General features: G+C 37.8%; 1 long non-coding RNA gene across 1 annotated transcript in view; it reads right to left on the reverse strand.

Moving 5' to 3' along the window:
* Positions 1-871: 871 nt before the first annotated feature.
* Positions 872-21,426, reverse strand: part of LOC116437840 — a 74,035-nt gene continuing 53,480 nt past the window's right edge. Inside the window, exon 3 of the long non-coding RNA XR_004237495.1 lies at positions 872-4,763. This is a non-coding gene — a long non-coding RNA (uncharacterized LOC116437840). The remainder of the gene's footprint in view (positions 4,764-21,426) is intronic.

Below are 21,426 nucleotides of genomic sequence, written 5' to 3' on the forward strand. Positions count from 1 at the left end.
CGATCTTTACAAGGTCCGGAGAGATGCATTTTTCTGGTATAATACGTGTATCAAAAAGATGAAAAACATAATCCTAGCAACTGTTTTGAAAATGGTTTTATCCATTAGGTAGCAGGCCCATTATCCTGAAGCCATTTATTACACTACTTTCTCAGCAATATATTTATGAACATCTTTATGTAACTCATTGTGTTTATGAATGAATATAGGCTCATAACGTTTTTCTGTTGCAAGGGAATACTTTCATCTGTGTTTCATAAAAGGTGAACTGAACCACAGAGATATTGAACAACATCAGGTAAGAGAACATCAGCAAGTTTTGAATTATGTCTTTGGAGGAGGTGCAATTTACCAGCTTTACTCACCTTACTTATGCAGTTGTGGTTAGAATGCAGCTGAGAGGTTTCAATCACTTCTGTGCTACAGGAGCACTAGATTTGATCATACCCTTGGCATACAAATGCACCAACAGGAGAGAAGTTGCAAAATTCATGTCAGAAGGAAGCAAGTTAAGGAAATTTGTGATTTATATGGATAAAACTGGAAAAAAAAATGTGTTTACACTGTGTTCTAAAGTTCTTGAAATTTAATCTGTGGTCCTGAGAAACTGTGCTAATTTCAGAGTTGGGCAAAGGGCAAGATATTGTGAAGACCAACAATGACAAATCCCAACTCTTTTTGTGTCAACTGTCTTGCTGTTTCAACACCCTCTACCCTTACACACACACACATGCACACATAATTACCCACACTCATTTAATAATAAAGCTTAAAAATAAACTTTATTTTAAAATAGATATTTATTGAACCTACCCAAAAGCACAGCCTTTCTATTTTGCCTTTCAAGAAAATAAAAAAGCAATCAAAAGAGTGAGCAGGAAATAATTATTTTTATTTTAACATGAAATCAGAGAAAAACTCCAAACTTATTTTGGGGATTTGCTGCTACTTTTTGGTTTTTTTTAAAAAAAAAAAAAGAAAGTTTAAGGCAGCGGTTGATATTCCAAAACAGTGTTCAATATCCTGATTTTACATGAAGTTTCCTAAGAAAATATTTGGTCAATATAAACTCTTTACTAATAAACCTTAGAAAAAAGCAAACTTTAAAGAAATGACAGATATTACAGAAAATTTTGATTCAAATAGTGTAGCAACGACTTTGAACTTCTTTGTAATGGTTGGTAACTACATAAGTTCATTTTGCACTTAGTATTCCTGCAGTAACCCTAAATTCCTCAGGGCTCACTTCAGCAACTGCATATTTATGCTAACTTTTAATTAAATATTAAAAATAGACAGATGTTGTAAAGAATTGAAAGGGAAATTTTAGGGTTTGAAATTATTCATCTATCATGAGTGCTGCCAGAATTTTCATCTTGAGAGGTGAAATGGTGAAACAGTAATTCATACAAGAGAAATGTGATAAGAGGGCACTGAAACACTTCCAGTGAGATTATTCAAGGCATGTAAAAGGCCCTGGGTTTCAGCCACAAATCCCACTCATTTGCCTTGGAATAGGTGCAACTGTTCGTATAAATGACCTCGATGTTCTATAATCACTGGGGAGTTTTCAATGATAATGTGTTCAAATACCAACTACTAATTATTATTTGCAATCATTAAACTAAATCAAAGTTGATAGAAATGACCACTACTTCAAGTTGCAAGTCTTATTCTCCTTAAGTTGTTCTAGGATGTTAAGGATGGTAATTGCTTCAAAGTCCTTTGTATGTGTGTATGCAGAAGGTATGGTAGGAAGAGATAGCATCAGTTTTGGGGAGTAAACCCTTAGAGGAACAAGGAGTTGCTCGGGGAGATTAGTCCAGCAGAGCAAAGACAGTCTGTGCTCATTATATGTCTTAAATAGGTGCTCTTTCCCGATTGAACTCCAATGGTAAAACCCAGCAATCAGTAGGACTGTTACCCTTGCTCCCTCTCTGGTGAAGTGTCGAGTCCATCACATAAAAATTTTTACGTATTTTATAAAAACCTGTGTGTAAAGCCCATGTGCCTTCTTCCTGGCATGTCAATCTACTGTTAGTCTACACTCCTGGTACCACACATGTCACATAACAATTTGTTCTTCACTGAGTAAAAAATCAGTCAATGGTCTTTTTCTGAGTACAGAGCAACCTCTGGAAAAGTGAAAACGAAAAAAAAAAAAAGCAGTATCAAAATCAGAATTCAAACTAAGTTAAGATGGAAGCTCAGGCATAACTCAGCTGTTCGAAGAAGGTTTTGGCTTCAAAAGGTGGAGATTTGGCATTACTGCTGATGATACATGAAAGACATGCACTTCGAGGCATGCAGATATCCAGGAAGGTAGTAGTTTTCGTTGTGGTCTTTTCCACACAAACGTTCACCGGCCTAGTGACATTTGTTTAGCAAAAGCAAAGCAAGTCCTGGCACATAATAATGTCATTTTGATTTAGATTACGTCACACGATAGACTAGGTTCAAAATTCCTTTCCAAACCTCCCAGGACAGTAATATTTAGACCCTAATATTATCAAGCAAAAATAAACCAATCCTAAAAATACTGCAATAACATTAAAAATCTACTCTAAACCAAAAAGCCACACGGGAAATAGAAATTTTAAAAATAGAATCAAATGTAAAATATTACCTTTCAAATTGATTTATTATTTATTCTAGAGATGATAGTATTTTGACCCTCTAGCTCTATATTTATGTTATTAACCAGACCTGGATCATGGCAATTATATTACATTTTAAGACAAGAGAAAACAAAAAAGGGAAAAAAGAAAAAGAGGCTTTCACATGGGAAATTCAATTTACTTTTTGGTTCTCTTGCCGCCAGAGACCTTTTGGAGCAGGTCCTGTGATAAATCCACCACCCAATGCCATTGCAAATTGCTGGGTTAATGAAGAGAGTTCAAGTAGGGAAATGAGAGGCGAGAGTAGCAAGGTGATGATCGTCTGTAAATTACTTGCTGCAGGGCGTACGATGTTAAAGCTCAGGGAGTGAAATACACCATTTTTTCTTGAATGATAAGCAGAGGATTCACTTCACTTTCATTACTATATTTCACCAAAACCTCCCTGTCAAACTAATTCTTTTTTGTGTATCCAGCAGTGTAAGGTTATGGCAGAGGAATTCCATGTGCAAAGAAAGGAGTGAAATACAAGTAGACCACAAAGAAAACATATGAAGCTTTTTAGATAAGAAAATACTTTTCTAAATAATGAAAGTGCAGTTTTTAAAATGTTTGATACTGCTTATAGAAAAAAAACCTCTGACAATTTTCTTTAGTAAATTCTTGCATATTGTACCTTCACACTTCCCATCCTAGTAGTTACTTAGAACTGGGGGAGGGAATCACTTTTCCCATAATACACTGTCTATAGGGAATGGTTTACTTCCCTTTCCCACATTAATTTCAAAATTATAAACTTCATAAGGTAATTTAATAATTTTTTTGTAGATTCATTATTCCCTTTATCTTTACATTGCAGAGTTCTTTTAAGTGCACCAATATCTTTACAAGTGCACCAGTTTGAAACTAGTGAGATATAACCTTCATTTCTTCATTTTCTTTTTGGGGGGGTTGTTTGTTTATAGTTGGTTTTGTTACTGTTTTTAATAGGTGGTAGCTCTATCAAGCAAAAAAAATACTAAAGACTGTTCCCTCGCCTCCTCTAAATAGCTAGCATTAAGTTAGCTGCTGTCTTATAGCCTCAACTTTCAGATATTTTCATGCATGAATGGAGTTACTTTTGTGAGTGGCATTACCCTCATGTTCATGGGATTAGGATTTTCTCTAATATTGCTCTCTTTGACTCTTCCAGGGAGCCAGGCTCTTCTGCATGAAGAAGGATGCAGGATTTCCACATGAAGTTTCAGAGTGAGAAGAATCTGGTTATGGCATCTATCTGTTGCCTGTTTAGGAGCCACAGTGTGTGTCCTGATCCCTTGTGACTCTTCTTGCAAAAAACAAAAAAAAAAAGGAAGAATTTAGACATTTCAGCGATTTTTCTTTTACCATTCCGTTTTCTGAACCAATGTAACAATGCCGGTTTGAACAGTGAAGCAGAAAGAAAAAAGCGAATATAGTATATAAACAGACATAAGCTTCTCTAGCACTTTCTAAAATTGCAGCTTTGATGCTCACTACCTTATAGAAATAATTTTATGTTGTCAGTTTTTCTAAGTAGTGTCATATGTGAATTTTGTGTCTTAGTTGTTCCCAAGAATGTTGAAGTACTTTTTTAATTTGTATGTTTAAATGATGAAAAGGGGGAAACTAACAATTCCTCAAACCAAGAAAAGCAGAGCACACCTTTAAACAATCTTAAGGAAAATTCCTCTGTTCTAAGAGGAAAAGAAGAAATCCTTCTGACATCTTGCATTTTCTTGAGTTAACACACAGTAAACTGTTCATCATATAAGTTGACTTTTCACGTCCACTGTGAAGGTGCTTCTAGCAGGGGATAAGGACATGAAAGCCATGATAGGCTGACGCTGGTACATACCGATAGCTGTATTAGCTAAAACCAAATAGACAAAGAAAAGCCCTACACGTTAATTAAAACGCGCAGACCCCGTGCACAGGACCTTGACACCACAGTGAGGCTTCTTTAGCAAATAGCAGGGAGTCCTTGATCCTGTGAAGCCTGATAAGAATGCGGGCAGCCATCGTCATCACAGTTAGCAAGTCTTTTCAGGAACAGAAGGGCACTCTTCTGCGCTCCTGATGTCATTGCTAATGCAGGCTAAAATATCCGCTGAGTTACTTGCGGTCCTATGGAAAAGATGGGAAATGAAACATCATGATTTTTGAAAATTGGTGTAGAAGGTTAGAAAGGGCTGACGATTTTGTTAAAAAACAGGAAGCAAAAGTAGAGGTGAGTTCAGAAACTTGTGCCAAATCTTCCCCACTTCACAGATGATGCAACAGCTTCAGCTTGTATGGCCAAGCAAGCACCAGGTGGTACCTGATCAGAAAAACTTTTCACCTCGTGCTTCTGTTTTGAGATGTGAGGGCAGCTTCAGGCTCAAGAAGCTGCTAAAGAACAACTGCTTGTGTTTCACACACGGGTCCAAAATGCCATTCTCAGAAACCCCCTGGTCAGTGCCTATTGCCTTGGTACATGTGACAGCAGTACTGGTTATCACCACCTATAAATTCTCTTCTTCCCCTCACCTGGGGAGAAGACAATTTCTAAAATTCTAATTTTTTTATTCTAAGTTTCCAGAGGAAAAAAGAAAATGGCAGTAATACAGATGTCTCCCGCCGGCTGTTCTCAGTGCTATTACCGTAGGTAATATTTGCCATTGGACTATGAAAGGATCTATGCTGAAACGTATTGCCCTGCTTCAGAGAGAGCTACTTAATTTCATTTTTCCTAACATTTCCCCCAGCTCCCTTGGAGAGCGTAAAGAACTGATACTTTTGCACCCGAAGTAAGATGCCTGTTACCAGCTGCAGCTGCAGACGTATGCGCAGCGCCTGCTCCCTAGATGCATATGGCATTTGTCTCTCTTCACTATCTGGAAGCATCTTCCAAAACATTTCTGAAAAGACACACTAGTAAAGAGAGCTGGTGTGTCTTTCCTCCTAGCCCAGAATGGATCTAATTACGAGCTGTAGCCATCTGTTCAGACACCAGAGTTTGCATGCCTTTTCCAGACTTGGTACTCAGAAAACTGGATCAAATAAAGTAACTCCTTCTATGTTTTTAGAGAAAATATGAAAGGTCAGGTCCTTGAATGAGTGCCTCTACAAGCTTTAATCTCTGATTAAGCACAGGAACAACAAAAGCCTGAAGGCAATTGTAGTTCTTACTGAAAGATTAATTAAAACTTATCAGAATGCTGCTTAATTTAGACTTTGACCTTTTGAATGTGCTAACAAGTCAGAATAACTGTGTAGAATCTTTGCAAGAGACAACCACAACAAACTGTAAAGCATTGAGCTTAAATTGGTGGCCTATCAGTCTGCAGGTAAAGTGGGTACCTTATTTGCTCAGCAAATTTTCTGCAATAACTTCTGATTTTTGGCTGTAGCCTTTAAGCAAGGACTGCTGCCAAAATGGAGAAACTGGTTTACTGGGGACTTTTACCGTATGTCCAAAGTATTTTAGTGGTAGTCATTGGGAACATGATAAACATTTGAGGTGTGTAAAATGTGGCGTGGGGTTTTTTTTCTCAGAAATAGTAACAAGTTTACTATTGACACATGCAATTCCACTCTCTAGGCTACTATTGTTACTCTCATCATCACTATTTTTCCTATTGCTCTTAGTTCCTAGCACTGCAGATTCTGTGGCATGGTGAGGCACAGGGAGTGGACCAAGGGCAGCTGCCTGCTCTGTCCGTGTGTCCAGGGGGTCTTTGCTGCTTTCTTCATGGTCTGAGAGATGGCTGTGGTGAGAGACACAGAACATCGTGTATGATGGAAATCCTTAAACCAGCACTCAGCTGTCTATTCATGTTATTCATGGCTGAGTATGTCTGAGTGAATTCACCTGCCTAAAACAATGACAGACTCTTTGTGGAGATCCCTTCACATCAAAGTGTTAAATGGATTTAAATTCCTTCTACCCCCACCCCCATACCCAGCTGCCCCTGACACTGACCACCAATATGATGGAAAGTTATAATTCCTACCGAAGTGGCACTTACTTCTCCTCACAGAAGAGTGGATGTGACCTGGGAGAAATTAGAGTGGGGCAGGTGGGGTCTGAGGCTGTTGGGGGTGGGTGGCAGAGAGCTTCTCAGGGGTGTGAGGACAGGCTCTACTAGCCAGCAACAGTCTCATTAAAGACCAGCCTATCACTAGTTACTTTAGGTTTTACCAGTTGCCAAAACTTTTCTACAATAGGAACAATGACATTTGACCCATCACAGTAGGGGAGAGACTCTGAAAAACAAGTGCAGTCTCCTGAGCCCTACAGTGACCCCTTTAGATGAAGATCTGAGGCACATGCAGCACATTGGTTATATAATTCCTGTTTATTGTGGCAATTGTAAAAGAGGTAGAGATTTAGGGGATTTTTAGTGGGTAGTTTTCACATTAAATTCACTGTGAAGTTTGAAAGGCTTGGATAAATCATATCAGGAGTTTGTAGATTGTCCAAAGTTTGAAACTTATCCTTTGATGGAAAGAAAATGGAGAACACTTCAATTTTCCCACTTCTATTAGTGAATAATTCTAATTTGTCTGGCCTACCAGAAATTTAAGAATGAGATCTGATGATTATATGTGTGTGTCCATACAAACATATAAATATGAAAAAGAAAAATACATACATATGCAGAGACATGCATAAAAAGTTAGTTTATATTTACTTAAGTACAATATACTAAAATACAAAAATGCTGACTTTTTATATCCAAACAGAGTGATGTTGCAAAATTTGATTCATGAGCAACTATGGTGAGCTTCTTTCAGATGCTCTTCAATTTAAAAAAAAGTCTTCTAAATGCATGAACTTATCTACCTTTGTGTGTGACAAAGAGGGCTCTTCTTTGTTAAACATTTACAGTGTTAAGCTACTAATGCGAGAATTAAGCAAAGAAAAAAACCCAACATTCCGATTACTAAACTTGCTAATTTACTTAATGGTTTTACTAGGTTAATTTGATTTCGTTAATCTCTCTAGAATTCATTTTTCTATCCACGTACCCTTGAGAATTTTCCTTGCAAAGGAAGAAAAAAAGCCTAAGAGCTTTAGTACTCTGAAATTTTTGTTTCACATTAAAACAAATTTCAGAGTCTCTAGAGGGAACATTACCTCCAGCTACTTACTCCATATGCACTTGCAAAGAAAAATATGGCAGTATTTAAAATGCAACATTCTAGTGAATATCTGAGATTTACATATGAATACTCAGATATTTTCTCTCCTAAGCACCATAAAATCTCATCAGTCATTTCTAAAACGTTCTGAGTGCTGCTGTTTGCTGCGCTTTCAAAACTGTGAACACTGTCTTTAAGGACCCTCCATCACTGCCTGTTCAGCTGAAGTATTTTCTGGGAGGGCTGAAAGGAAGTCGTTTAGAGCAATAAAGAACTTGAAACAAATCATTCTTGTTTCTGCTTAATTTAAGCGATTTAAATGGAAGGTATTTTTGTTTGTTCAGGTCCCACAAAAAGACTCCTCTTGACTGGGTGCAGGCTGGACACAAGTCTGAAGGACTGAGCCTTCAGCTGAAAGCCTGTCTCCCTGCTGTGTCAACCCCGCTCCCACCGCCTGGGCAGCTTCCCTAAGGAGCGACAGACAGAAACAGACCCGTGGTCCTTGAGCCGCAGAACAGTTTGTGTATAGAGCGTCAGATAATTGGCAGATCCAAACCTGACTGTGGTAGGAGAATTGCAGGAGACCTTCACGTCCGTCTTCCCCGCAGCCGCACTAATGGCAGGGCTACAAAACCGGAGGGCACGTTTCCTGGAAGCTGAATGAAAGGTGCAAAAATCCCCACTTCTCTGCACCTTGACATGACCTTACTGCGTCCAAAAACTGGCATATTGTTCAGTATTGAAAGATCAATGCTTCCAGTAGAAGAAAAAAAAAAAAAAATCATGTACTTGTTATTCTATTTTTATAATTTAGCTTTAATTGTTGCCTATTTCAGCCTGTGAAAAGATAAACTTGAAGCTGTTTTCATAGTGTTTGTGTAAAGCTTTTGTTGTTAAAGGTTACTGGCTCATTTTTTGGGGGGTTTTGGTGTTGAATTTTTGATTTTTTCCCCAGAGGAAACTTTTCTTTAGAGTCAGGTTTTTAAAGTTTTCATCATAAATATTTATTTGGGTTTTAGGTCTATATTTCACCTTTCTAGTGACTTTTGACATGTGCAAAGAAATTTTTATTTCAAAACTAATTCTAACATTTAGCATATTCTGTTTCTTAGAAAATGAAAAGCATCATATACCTGTCAGAATTTTTAAATTGCATTTTCAAAATGTGAATCATGTAAAAACCCACCTTGTTTAACTAGGCAATTCAGAATAGAGAGATTCTGAGCTACCAGAACCTTCTTCCAAAAACAAAAATAACACTATTGATTTTCTTTCCTTGAACATTTTTTTCTTGTGGTCTCTTCTCAGTAACACTTATTTTATTTCTTCAGAGCTGGAAAATTCGCAAAAGAAGTACTAACACCTTAAGATAAAGACGTCTTTATTAGTGTGCACACTCAGAGGCTTTTCAGTTCTGATAAGTAACTAAACTATCAAATTTTTTACTTTGTACTTTAAAGAGTTTCATTTGAAACTAAAACTGTGGCAGGAAGAATCACAAAATTAAATCTCATTTCCACTTTTCATATTTTTTCCTTCTAGGTAAGTCTTGGTTTATTGCAGAGCCAGATTTATACCTATGCCCATCACAACAGAGCTAGCACATGATTGATGTCAAATGCTAAAATATATGCCCTATGACAGTTTATTATCATTTATTTATTAAGTCTGATGTCTTCAAATCTAGCACCAATTGAATGAAAACCTGACCTTCCCATAAATCTTAGGAATGTGCTCTTGTGACACATAGTTAGTATGTAGTATTTATGGTATTAATATTTATCTAGAGCACACACAACATCCTTGGGCCCTGGTTGTTTCATTAATTCTCAACATATTCCATGATAGATCTCTTTACTCCCAAAAACAGGTTTTGTTTGGGTTTGAGGTTTGTTGTTTTGATGGGTTTTTTCCCTTTTTTTCCCAGAAAAGAGTCGACGGAATAATAAGATGCCCTAATAATCCCAGCACAGATAGTTCAAGGTACCTTATACGGCACCATACCTCACAATAGACTTCTACACACAATAGAGCTCCGTGTTTGACAGCCTCATAGTCAGTGAGGGAGGTGTATGAAAAACAACATATGTTCATACTCAGGAGGGAATGCTGCATAAGCAATGGTTTCTCTTCCAAAAGTCTTCCCCACATGGGGAAGTTTAGTCACATAACTGCTCTTGTACAGACCACCAGCAGCACAGATATAGCCTACAGCTGGGAAAATGGATTCAGGCACAGCTCTATCGAGCACAGCAACAGTCATTTTATTCCTAATGTGGACTGCAGAAATCTTGTTTAAAAACATGTTAGATGATCATTATGGAGCTGATGTAAAAGAATGAGGTCACAAACGTCTTAACCAACATGTTCTTCAAATATTGTCTGCTTCCCCATAGGGCTTAAGAGTTTCTGTCTTTTCCTCCATGAAGGGAACTGATTCAGAAATTGATTCCTTCGTCTTCAACCTAGCCTAATGTAGGATAGGAAAATTCTGTGTTTGTGTGGGACAAGTTCTGTTTTAAGCTAGATTTTCAGACATAACGTATACAGTTGCAGACAATTAACTTTGCCAAGAGTTTCTGGCTCTGCACTCCCCATCCCCAGCCACATGAACATGTAGCAGTATTCCCAGTTTTACTGATCTAACAACTGATTTACAATGCTCTGGACTTAAAAAAAACCAGCACCCCATAAGGCATCCCGTAAAACCCCAGCTGTCCATCCATGTCTTACCTTGTTATAAGATAGCAATCACTGATATGTACTTAATATAACAGCAGAAAGTTGCTTTAATCCTTTTTTCACCCTTTTTTTCCCATTGTTTCTAGTAAGGTTTAAGTTCTTAAAGGGTTATATTTTATGTATATTTTTTCTTATCCTTGTGCAAATAAGGCAAAATGTGAAAGGAACTAGAACACTTAATTCTCTACCTAGGGTTCATTAGAAGTAAATGTGGGAAGAGCAGTTCAATGAAGTCCAGTTTCTGATATTTTCTCTCATCGCAAACAGAGAATCAGAACTACCAGAGAGAAAAAATGGTATTTAACTCAATCAGAATTAAATTCATTTCCACACTATACTTAATACATTATTCCATCATGGAAGTGATCATTAGTTTTTATTAGACAACAGAAGGGGATGAGACAGAAGTGCACAAGATTAGGGAGGTGTTAGTCAAAAGACAGCAAATAATGTAGTTTGACTTTTCTCATGAAATCTGTTCATTACAACTGGTATTCCTTAACATTTCTGTTACTAAGGCCAGTTTTCTTATTCTTTCAAAAGACACCTATTTTTTATTCATTACCTTACTTTTAGTTATAGTGAAATGAGGGGCATTTTTCAATGTCTATTGTTCTTAATTTTTTTCTCTCTATACTTCTCTTTGGACTGCGAGAAAAGGCAAATTTCACTATAACAGTCATAATCAAAGGCTTATGTCCTCAGCTGGAAACCTGTTCTCCTTTTTGCTCAGAGAAGCATTTGTCCCATTTTGTCTGTGCAGCTTATCCTTCTGCTGCACAAGGTTAGACAAATAGCAGGCTCAGATCTGGGTTTGGACCACAGGTACATCTCTGTGTGTCTTGCCAACGACCCAGACTTCTGCTTGCTCCTGCACTCTCCAGCAAAGAATGTTACCATAATGTTTGGCCACAAAGGTATCCCAACGCTCCTCGTTTGCTCAGTGAGCCTGGAACAGACACACTAAAAAATTAATCTTGGTAAAATTACAGGCTTTAGAAGACACCAAACAGCCCTGCTCAGAGTGTTGTCTGCTGAGACAGCATCAGGGACACAGTCTGATGCTGGTTAGGAAGGCAGTGCTGGCAGCTGCACACAAGATCATGGTGCTGCTGATGCGTGTAGAGGGTGCCCATCTCCTGGACAGACATGGGAACAGCTGCTTAGCAGCCACAAAATCCTGAATGGGGACCAAGTCCTTCTGCCTGATTTAGGCTCTTCTCTCAATGTTGCAAAAATATGGATTTGTAAGAGAGCACACATTGGAGTTCTCATTAGAAAAGCTATTGAGATAACACCTCTTACCTGACACATAAGGAACCACAGAAATTTAAACAAAAAAATTAGTCTCACCACAGGACAAAATCTGGGTCACTTTCTTCTGTGAAAAGGGGTCATAAACTAACAGGACTTTGGTTTCTTGGTGTCCTTTATGAACACTTAACCTGTGAAAGTTATTTGAGAAGCCACCCTTAGGAGTGAGGTCTCCTATCAAATTTTTATTGTGCAGTTGACAGCTGCCAAGTGTTGCAGACATCACATTTCAAACCCTCGTCCTTTGAAATGTCCATCTATCCTGTACCAGGATATACTAACTCTCTGTGTTTCTCTTTATGTATCTGCATGCCTGATTTCAGGCTGTACTTGCACATTGTTGCAGTGAAGGTCAAGCAGGATACTGATTTTATGATAGGTCTAAAGCCATAGCCCAGCCTCACAAAACTTCCCTGTTCAAAACTCCGTGTCCTTCAGCAGAACTTTTGCAAAACAGACAGTTGTAGGTTTAGACCCCAGTAAATGGTACTGTCTTTATTATTTATACTATATCTGCACTGTTGGACACTGCGATAGCCAGAATGAACAGATGCTCAGGAAATTATTCAGTGGCAGATGACTGACCTTGTCATCTCATAGAAGGTTTTGAAACACTGCTTATATTTCTTTTTTATATAATTACAGAAAACTATTTCATGTTTGCTCATGCTTGCTGAGAATAAGGAGGGCAATAAATCTGGATTACAGAGGAACATGAGTACAGCTTACAGCAACACTGTGGTTTAAATGAAATGTCTTATCATTTGACTAGAAATTACATTATTGTAACACTTTGGAGGCTTGAGTGAGCAATTAGAGAAGTAATATATCTGCAGCACTACAGAAACACAAGTACTTACAGAAAACTAAAACAAAAAAATAGAACAATTTTCCTGAAAATCTTGTCCTGGAAGTATTACATGTATTTTCAATCACCTCATAAAATCTGCTGTTTCTTATGGTTGAACTGAGTTCCAAGGATCACCTTATACAATATATCAAGTTGGACTAGCTGAGAGAATTATCTCAGCTTTAAGCAAGGACAAGAAATTACAGTGAACAGAAATCGCAAAAATCTCTTCAGAGAAATGGCAATAGCCTATGTTACTGGTATGCAGTTTTTTGACACCCATCTTTGTCTTTGTGGACATATGACAATGGGTTACTTCTCAATCACAGAATTCACTATTTTTATACCAATTATCTTCAACTGTTAGTCTTTAAGTCATTCATCATTTTTCTGTTCTTCTGTCAAGCTTTGGTGATTCCATCAAGGAATATATAAAGAGTTTTGGGAATTAGATCGTTAATTACATGAGAATAATTTAAAAATTGAAACTAATAACAGTAATATTTCATATATAAAGAGCTAAAAATTATTCACATAAACTGTTTGGATCTCTTCCTAAAAAACTGGCAACACACCTGGCCACTTTTTCATAGTTATTATTTCTGTTTGAAAATTAGCACATTCTGAGATCGTGATGAGTGACTACGAAATGTGAAGGTTGCCAGCTGTAGTGAGACCAAAGATCTCTTTCCCTGCCTGTAAATTGCCACCATAAATGTACTGTCACAAACCATAATGCTATAAGACATGTGTTGGCATTTCTCTGGTCAAGAAATTATGTAACCTCATATTGGTTTTCAACACCTGCACTATTTACAAGCATTTGAGTCCTTGCCGGCTCAGTCCCTGAGGACAGCAATGCAGTCTTATGATCTGTTAACCATGAGGATTCATTTCTGTTGTCATGTTTTGCTATAATTAAAACTGCCTGTTCAGTCATTTATAGTAAGCCTGAAAATCCAACTCAAAACAGAGGAGCTGGGAACACAGACTTTCCAAGCCATGCATGGGCTACTCAGGGTATATAAATAAAACAGTCCCTTCATTTTTTCCACTTTCATAGTTTTGTTTTCTTCTGTCTCTGTGTCCCATTCTCTTCTATCCCCACTGTTCAGATAACTTCCAGCATGTATGGCTTTCTAACCTTGTTTCTAAACCCTAGAAACTCCTCTTCTAAAGAAAGAAAAGGAGGATGAGTATCTCCTGCCTGTGGTAGGAAGTGATACAGGATTTGGACTGGTCCAGGAAATCCATAAGAGATAGTTTCCCATTTTTAAAACATTCAGACCAAATTCATTCCCATGTTCACATAGTGCATTGAATGTGGATTGAACAATGAATTTCAGCTATAAAAAAACATATTGTTGGATCCACCTACTTCTAGAGTTTTAGGGCTGGGTCTTTAAGAAGCCCTTGTTTGCTCAGGAGAGGTCTGGTGGAGATTTATTTACAAGGAAAACCAAAAAAAAAAGTAGAAAAGATTAATTGCAGATTTATGGACATCAGACAAATAAAAAAACTGTCACAAAACAAATGCAAAATGTGCAGATTTTGTCTGGAATTCAGTCAGGTGCCATAAGGAATATTTAACAGGTTAAGTGAATGTCTTTCACTGGGTTATTTGAAATAAGATCATTAAGACTACCTAAAGATAGAGGAGAATAAAAAAAAGGAGAGTAAGAACATAAGAACACACTAAGAAAAAACTACAGAAGACGCCAGTAACTTCTCATGGTATGTCTGTAGAAGATATAGAGTGATAATAACATATTGGTTCTTCCATGCCCTGACTTTCATTGGTAGAACAGAATAAGGTTGCTCTTAAAATACATACCCATTCTCTAAAATATGCATTGAGAGAAGTGAAGACAGTCAGATATTATGGTGAAAGGGTTTGTGGTTTTGTTCTCTCTAAAACAGATTATCAACATCTAATTATGACAATGCAGAAAATAGTAGACTGAATGCGGTTAAAAGATAAAAGAAGAAATAGAGATAAATGTTGTTACTCACTGGTGACAGAGCCACATTAGCCTTTTTGACAGGGCTGCTGAGATTCTATGGCAAAAGCAGAATGTTAAAGATTTCTGATGTTTCTTGATTTGTCCTTCATTAGAAACATTACAACAACATATTTTATCCCAATATTTGTTCATGCCCAAGAGTGGCTAAGAGAAAGCACATTTACATGAAAAAGGAGATGTAACTCAGTAAAAGTTTCTGTCTCAATCTCCAGTATAAGTACAGGATAAGGCAGGTTGACTGAAGCTATTTAATAAATGGATTCCCGGATCAGCTACAGAGGTGCTCTGAACAAATCACTTTACTCCTCAAAACCTCATTCTTCCCATCTATACAATGACAACATTAATACTCACATTGCAAATAAAATTCTGCTAGGGTCTGTAAGTAAAAAGCTCTGTATGTAAGCAGAGCATTCCTCATGCTTTCACTACTGAGATGTCACCCTTGTTATCTCCAGATTTCTGAAAAAGAAGTCAGATCTCTTCTTGTACTACCTCAGCAGTGTTAGGTTATCTCTTTTTTTAGCTTTATTGCTTGAGTTATGAAAGTAAAGGGCAAGTTTTGACTTGATGTACAGTACTGTGCTTTCCAGGTCATCTGGTTCCGTGCGCTCAACATTCTTTCAACACTGACAATTTCATAGGATGGTCATGGGGAATCTGTTCACATTCAGCTTGCAAATTATTAAGCGATCTAGTAATCACAGTCCTAGCAATGGAATAAAATGACAATAAGAGTTATGTCAATGCCTGGTTTTCCCAGTTAAAACTGAAAATTACTGTTTTTCAATAAAATAAATACATATGCCATAAATACAAGCTCATAAACAAGCACAGGTCCAGTACTTTTCCAATAGAAGCAAAAGGTGATTTTACTTTATTTTTCTCCCCTGCTTGAGAATTCCTTATTTATAGGCTTCAGAAACTGACATCCAAGACCTTACAGGAAATATTTCAAGACATAACTTGACTGAAAGAAACACAAGAGTTGAGAAATTGCATGGTGCTCTGTATTTTACTACTGAAGTTGAAAACTGAAAAGGGAAAAACATCTCTTTCACTGTAAACAAATTACGTATTTTCTACATAATGCTTAAAACAAACTTTCATTTGCATCTGCTTAGACATGAGAGATGTCTCTCTGTCATACACTTTTCACTGACAATGCAGTTATCTTTGATTTATGCTGTTTTCATAAAGATTAAAATTTGACCCTTTTCTTGTATTTGTTTATAAGACATGAAAAATGACATGTTTTTGTAAGTAATTAATAACCGAGAGATCAAACTAATAATAAAAAACTTGTAAATTAAAATGTCAAGGAGACTAATGCAATATTTGATAAATGACTATGTTGTTTCTGAGGATTACATTTTAATGTCATGGTAATAGCTTGATTATAAAGGACAATTACTGCATTTAAAGTAGGCTGGGCAGAACATAACCAGACTCATATCTAATTTTAAGTTAACCTGGATGTAACATCTCCACAGAAATACATTTCTTACCCAACCAAAATGGAACTTAATTATTAGAATGTGGGATTTTATTTTCCTCTTTTCCGCCGATATAACTACTAACATCATTTCCTTTGATTTTTTTAATGCATTTGTTTTCTTTTTTCTCACTGTACTTCCCAATATACCTGTAACCTTTCCCTTCTAGAACAGCTTAAAAATTACTTGACCACCTCCATGGAAATTAGTTAGAAAAATTAACAGTCATTGCCACCTGATGAGCTCTTTTCTGCAAAACAGGAGTGCCTAAAGTCCACATCCCTGCCTGCAACTTTGCCTGCATATTCCAAAGATGTAGGAAAGAATTAAAAGCTAGATGAATAAAGAAAAGACCAGAAGTTAGAATGATCTGTTTTGTGAGAAACGTATTTTCTAAAAAAACTCTTCTACACAATTATTTCTTCTCTTTGTGGCAATATTTTTTTCCCTACAACAAAAATTTAAGGAAATGGTTTCTTTTAAAAGCCATAGGGTACCCAAAACAAAACACTGGATTTAAGACCCAGGAGCAATTTCATGAGACTGGTAAAGTTGAATCAATTTTCACTCATCTGCTGGCAGACTGAAGGCATCTCATTGGACTGTCTGTTCGGGGTCCGGGATCCTGGAGTTCCCCAAGTCTTAGCTCAACACTGATTTTTATTTCTATAGTTACCAAAATATTCTTATTTCTCAAAAAAATCCTTACTTTTCCAAATCATCTGTCCTATACTCATGAAGACATAATTTCTTACTAGCAATTTGTGCCATGAAAGAGAATCAGTGGATGGTAACACTTAAATATCTTTAGACAACATTATCATTAGACAACATCTGTACTTTTGGGAAGCATGTCCCACTGTGTGATTTCATCTTTATTATCAGCCTTTAGGCTATCACTCAATTTAAACTAAAGGTACTTTGGCAACACAATGCTCACCACCTTTTGTGGTCACTGTGCACAAACCCCAGTGTAGTAAATGCTCTTGCCCATAGCCTTTTCCCCACCCAGAAACATCCATCACCGTGATGGACATTTGTTGTTTCTAAATGTTTGTGAACAGTTTTATTTCTGCACCCTTCAGATGTTGTTTTTCTCATTTAAAAAATACTTGTCACTTTTACCATTTCATTCAGATTCCTGGAGTTAAGTATTTTCTAAAATAAATCATAACTGGGACAAAAGACAAATATTTGAATAGAGAAACATGGCATGTAGTTCATCAGTGTAATCAGAGAGAGCAAATGAGAGCATTAGTGAAAGGTAGACTTACGTCCCCGTTCATGTCTGAGATAGCACAGGATAAAACTAGTGTGTTTTGGCTGCAGTGAGCTGTGACGTTCCTCTTGCCAGCCTGGCACCTAAGTTTCTCAGGAGATCTCTCCCCAAACCTTCCACCAAAACATTCATGTGAGCAGGGACATACTTTTCAGACTCTTTAAACCTCTGAGGTGCAATGGATGCAAAGTTCAGGAAATTCCTTCAGCATTGCATCTAGCAGAGCAGACAAGGTAGCTGCTAACATGCGGGAGGTGATGAGTAGCTGAGGTGGGATGGTGGTGGCCACTGCCTCAGCCTGTGCAGCTGCACCCAGGCGCAAAGTGGTGAATGGAAGTGGTGCATGTTCATAACGGGGTGTCAGAAAAACATCTGACATTGATGGATAATGTTAAATAAAATCAGAAAGGAGCACTACAGTAAAAATGAAGCCTAAGAGCCCACCCAGTAAACACCAAACAAATGCTGAGAGAATTTTAGACCAGAGTAGAACTAGTCTGTAATAGAGACATAAGCCTGTTAAAGACTCTGAAATGCACAGACTGAACTTCAGGGTCTCACCACCAACTGTTTTCCCTTAACGCTATTTTTTTATTATGCACTACTAGTTACAGTAGAAATTGACTTAGACTGCCTTTTGCACATTAAGCGACATTGTGGCTCTTCATTTTTGCAGCAGACTAAAATAGCAAGTAGAAAAAGTTACCAGAGATCATGGGTGACTTTTCTGTGTACTTAAACTAGTGTTTCTGGCACATTCTCCCGCAAATTATCCATGCTGTGTCTCCCTTTCTGGTGCATACAGAGAACATTTGAATAGACCCTACCATTAGCACCATTGTCTGCAGACACAGAAAGAAAGAATCTACTAAGAACCCTTAAATCCCCATGGGTTATTTATCTGTCTAGTTGAAGATTATCCTGATTTTCAAGCTTAAGGAAGCTTGACCCTTCTGATTAAAGTCAGACAACTAAAGACAAAACAGCACAGCATAGGTGAAAGTGTGGAAGACCAAGATTCAGCAAGTGAACACTACAGAGAAGAAATTTCCTGAATATGTAGTTGGTGGCTGCATTTAATGAGTAGGAAAGATAGAAGAAAAATGCTGAGACAGTAAGAAAGTTTTCCGAGAGCATACAAAAACTGCAGTACCATCTACACTTCATTATCACCTCCCACATTGTTGTGTTTCATGCACCTTGCATCCATAACCCAGCCCTTGCATGAGGGAGCCTACATCATGCACTACAGGCCCTGGAAGCCAGCAGCAGCTCTATGCCAGTGAAAATCAGAAACCAGTCTTCATTTCCTCCTTCCCTTCGTGCTTGAAAGTAATGTGCAATAGACAAAACACAAACAGTCTTGATAAGGAAATGTAAGTTGAACAAAAATCTGAGACTAGGCCACCTCCTCTTCTGGTAGTTAAGTGTGTATGACCAAGCAGAATAGGAGGAAATAAATACATGTTTTGTAGCCTGTTAGACTATATGGAGGTCACTGTAGCTAAATGCCCACTGAAATCTTCAATGGACTAAAACAAATTAATTCTCTTCCTTTTAATGAAGGACAAGTTTTGGTTACCTAATGCAAACAAGCATTTTACTGACAGCATCAACATGGCAAGAGGAGTCTATCTGTGTAAAATTCACTATAAACCGTTTCGTGTAATTAGAAATAACTTAGAAATAAGTTAAGGCAGAGAAACTTATGATTATTCAAGTACTCCCTGAATCATCCCATCAATTATTGTTTTCCAATCATGGCAACAATTTGTCAAGAGTCATTCCTGTCATATTACAGTAGGAAGGGTAACTGGCACCCTCATGCCAGTCATGTGTTGCTCATCTGCATCAAATCAGCCACAGAGCTAATCTCCAGATGCTTCCCTAGCCTCAAGGTCTCCCCTCTCTGACAATGTTCCCACATTGCAAAACAATCCATGTGCTCTTGTCATGAGCTCAAACAGTACAAGGAAATTGGCTTGGCTTTAGGAATCTACTTTTAGATGCCAGTTTAGACAAAGGTATCTACACAACTTAGAACATGCAATATCTGAATACACATACTGCTAGGGCAGTATTTCGTGTCCAGCTGTCCTTCACCTTGATGTGCTTGACAGTAACACAGTATTCCATCAGTCCCTTAGTGACTGCAGCTATTAGTAGCACAGATTCTGCATCAACAACATAGCATGTAGGGCTGCTACACTCATATTTTTGAGCATTTTTTCACAAAATTCTGCAGAGATTGGTGAGACCCCATGCGTAGGTAAGACAGTCTTTTCTTCCATACTCTTGCCTGGTTTTAACTATGATACTCCATCATTTTTTATATGCCTTTATTGCTTTCACCCACGGAGTTGAATCCATGGTAGTTGTTACGTAGAAAAAAATTGAGGCTGCCCTATGACAGAGGTATGGTCTGGGAGCCAAGTGTGACCACAGAATAGGGTGAGAGAGAAGGCCAGATATGAGATTTTGAAGGACAGGCCTCAGGAGCCAGATTCCTGGGCCTAAGATAAAGCAGGGAGCTTGGGCAGAGATGTGGGTCCCAGGTGAGACAGGGAAGGTCTCCAGGGGCCTGTTGAGGTCCTCAGGCTCTGATAGTAATGCAGTAAGGAAACACTCTGAAATACAGAGTGGTGGGCTATAAACACCACAGTTCAAGGCCACATTCTGCAATTGCTCACATAAAGCAAAGAAAAGCTCCATATAAAAGGCTATTCTGCACCAACTGGCAAAAAAATACAAGGTGGTGGAAGGGTAGCAAAGTGAATTACTGTAATACAACATCCAAAAAACAGTCATTTGTAACAAAGGCTGTGTCAGCACAAGACAACATTATCTGAAACCTATAGATCTAAATCATTACAAATGAGCAGAAGCAACCGTCGGAGCCCTACAGCAAGAGGTATGCTGTAGACTTGCCAAATTCTTAGGTGAAGCTGTCAAGTTAGGCTGTAAAACTTCTAACATATAGTGGTGTCTCTGTGCTTTATAACGTTGAAATAATTTACTCAAAATGTTGATTTGTCAGACAACTCTACAGAGGAAATCTGTGCTACTTCTAAAGTCACATAACATAGTTTCAATTGACTCGGTACTACCAGAATGCTGGAGTAGACTATACTGTTGATCTCTATATATTATCAGACTGATACTACAGTGATCAGCCTTGCTTCCCATGTCTCAGTCACTTTATTTACACATTGTTGTAGCCTTGTCCTCTGTTTCTTATGCTTTCTTTCCACTAGGCACCGCTGACACCGCAGTGGAATTGTGTGTGAGTTCTCCGAGATGTTGAATTAAGGCATTTTCAGCACAATAATACAAGCAGCATTTCGAGATCTGTTTTATGTCTGGGCTGTAGTGAAATTCGGATTTTCCAAAACAAATTCCAAGTAACTTCCTTGCCATGAAAAAGTATGCCTTAGGATACCTAGTAGTCAAAATGTGAGCAGTATATTCAATAGTCTCAGAAAGGGCAAAATGTACGTCTGAGACACACAGGAGATCAAACAAGCATGCTGTTGGCACTGCCTCTCAGGCCCGGAGTTCTGCATTACTTGTATGAAGAGGAGCAGCTCCAAGATGAGAAACTGTAAGAGTGTGACACCATCAGCAGCAGCTTGGGCATTTGTCTAGGATCCAGGACAGCTATCAGTCAGAGCAGTCTGTCCTGGAACAGTGATTTACCAACTTCACGTTACATTTCGTGGCTAACCTCCACTAACAGTAGCAATGCTGAGCTTTTACTGATTGGTTAGTGGAAAAATTAATTCAGCTGTTCATCTGAAGTAATTATGGATTCTATAAGGATACTTAATGATATGTTACAATCTCCCTCTCCCTTCCCTTCTCACCATGTACTAACCACATCCAGCAGACAATAAATAGCCTGTTACTCTTTATGTTAGGAGATAAGGTGGACTTCATTGCCTCTTCTTTACTATCTTCT

The sequence above is a fragment of the Corvus moneduloides genome, chromosome Z (assembly GCF_009650955.1).
Source record: "Corvus moneduloides isolate bCorMon1 chromosome Z, bCorMon1.pri, whole genome shotgun sequence".
Lineage (NCBI taxonomy): Eukaryota > Metazoa > Chordata > Aves > Passeriformes > Corvidae > Corvus > Corvus moneduloides.